We start from the raw sequence: 2,882 nt of genomic DNA on the forward strand, positions 1-2,882 counted from the left end.
AACTGACAGACACACACACACACACACACACACGCATAGACACAGACACACACACACACACACACACACAAACACACAGACACAGACAGACAGACACACACACACACTCACACACACACACATACGCATGCACACACACACACACACACACACACACACACACACACACACACACACACACACACACACACACACACACACACAAACACTCACTCACACTGCAAACAATGTAGAAACCCGGTAGGAATACGACCTGTCGTACATTTCCATAACTTTTTAAAAGATTCTTACGTAATAAAGGTGTTGCTACTTCCAAGTTAAATATGTGGCGTCCACAGCACTCGGTCTACGAGAACGAAATCTTATTATCATGACATCAGTACACAGAGCGCACTTTCTGCGTACTCTGATTTTGTTCTGATTGTGGAACATTTCATTACATTCGGAGAAGGCTTAATAGATTCTATCACAGACAGGAAAACCGATCTCTTAATAAAAGTTTATTCCTTACGTACTGCATACTTCAGTGGTTCTTTTCCGCACGCTTGTTTTGGTGATGCTTTGGTTGTAGTATATCATACTCAAAACAAGTTTGGGACCTCTGCAGATTTCGCTATAGTATGTTTGAGACTGTGTGACAAACAAATATTGAGAAGTTAGGTGAGTGAGTTGATGTCATTATAAGGCCGGTCCCAGAGTGGCTCTGTAGGTCTGACCTGTAGCTCGCCTGGCTCGCTCCGTGCAAATGAATGTATACATTATCGTGTGCTTAAGCAGCGTCGCTGTGTTGTCTGTTTTTTTGTCAGCTGAGCTGCGCGATGTGTCAGACGTGCAATTCAACAGTGTTGTAAAATGGCGGACATGTGTCGTCTCGCCCCGTGTTTATTTTCTACTGAAACTCTTCACAGATCATCAAAATCAGCAAGAAGTTACTAGGTGCTTTACTATTAAATATTGATGCTAGCATCAACACTTGACCACAAAATCACCTAGAAATGCACTTTATCATACTTTGAAACTTCGAATCGAGAGGTTGACCTAGTTTCGACTGTTATCGTAGGCCTAGGCCTACGCCTAGGTCTAGGTGTGCTTCTCTAGATTCTAGATCTAGATCTAGATCTAGCCTTGCATTGTAACCAATGTAAACTATCGCCGCGCGCAGCTGCAAGTGTGTTTGTGTGTGTGGGGGGGGGGGGGGTGCACTTGGCACATGACGTAAAGAAGAGTTGTCCCGTCTTGGTATAATTGGTCTTGGATTACACAGTACCTAAATATAGCAAGGCAGACCCGTCAGTTGCACACCTACACACGTCAACACACAGTGCAGCTGTGCTGAGACGCAGCGAGTGTGCCTCGCGCTCTCTGAGACACAGGCGCCAACCCACAGTACGGCTGTGCTGACAAGCAGACGGCGTGCGCCAGGCGAGCTACAGGTCAGACCTACAGAGCCACTCTGGGACCGGCTTTAGGAAGGGGCAATGATGAACAGATTTGACACATGTCGTTTAATACGCGGGGGCTCTCGTTGCCTAGAGGTTAAGGTGTTGGCCTCTCCTTCAAAGGTACCAGGTTCGAATCCGGGTAGCGACCGAAAAATATTCTTTTCTAAATTTGTCTCCTTTCATTTTCATTTCCAGCTCTGGGGGTATTTATTGCGGGCACATTAAGCGATTTTTAACAATGCCTCCAAGAAGACGTCTAAGCAACATCGACAGGGGACGAGCTTAGCCTGGCTCCACGAAGGGATTGCTGTCCGTAAAGTGGCAAGACGGCTTGCTGTAAGTCACTCAGTGATCATCTGACTGAGAGTCTGGGTTGCTGCAACTGGAACTGCTGTTGAGCGAAGGCGGTCCGGACGGCCACGTTGCATCACACGACGAGAGGACCGGGCGATCACCAGAACAGCTCTGACAGCTCGAACCTGCACTGCCCGTCACATCAGACAACAGGTGGTACCCTCATTCAACGTTGGAATCAGCGACCAGACCATTAGAAACCGGCTGCATGAGATTGGTCTACGCTTCTGACGACCAGCAGTCCGGGTTCCACTGACACAAGCCCACCGGATTGCCCACAGAGCCTGGTCCGCCCATACCTGAAGTGGACACGCCCCCAGTGGTCTACTGTGCTCTTCACGGACGAGTCCAGAGGTTCACATTATCCTTCAACGATAGCTGGATCCGTGTTTGAAGGCGTCTTAGGGAACGCTTCCACGATGACTGTGTACAGGAGCATGACCAGTATGGAGGATGCTCCATTATGGTGTGGGGTGGGATTGGACTCAACCACCGGACCCCCCATGCATCGCATTCAAGGCACTATACTCTGACGGGTATACACTGTAGGGACGAGAATCTCCGTCCCATTGCAATTCCAGCTCTTAGGACAATGTGCCAGAGCGCGCTACTCCGGGACGACAACGCCAGACCTCAGCGCTCGAGTGGTGGATGGCTTCCTGCAGCAGCAGCACGTGATCAGGCTTGATTGGCCAGCCTGATCACCGGACCTTAGTCCCATTGAACACTTGTGGGATGCTCTTGGGCGCCGAGTAAGAGGCCATCAGCCACCCCCAAACAATGTGGATGAACTCTTTAACATTTTGGACAAGAATGGATTGTTTATGACGGTTCTCATGTGAATTTTAAAAACATGAGTTACTCCTTCAACACCTGAAATTACCCATTTTCGATTTTAAAATGTGCAAAATGTCGTTTGCAAAAGATGACATGATGAATAAAGACCCCATCAAACAATTTTGAACTGTGTCATGTTTTTCAGTTTTGTGTATTATGTGTGACTTTAAGTGGTCCTTAATTTTTTTGAGTAGTATATATTTGTTGTAGTATAACATAGATATTTTATTTTGTGATATAACATAGAAA

The sequence above is a fragment of the Aplysia californica genome, unplaced genomic scaffold (assembly GCF_000002075.1).
Source record: "Aplysia californica isolate F4 #8 unplaced genomic scaffold, AplCal3.0 scaffold01386, whole genome shotgun sequence".
Classification (NCBI taxonomy): Eukaryota; Metazoa; Mollusca; class Gastropoda; order Aplysiida; family Aplysiidae; genus Aplysia; species Aplysia californica.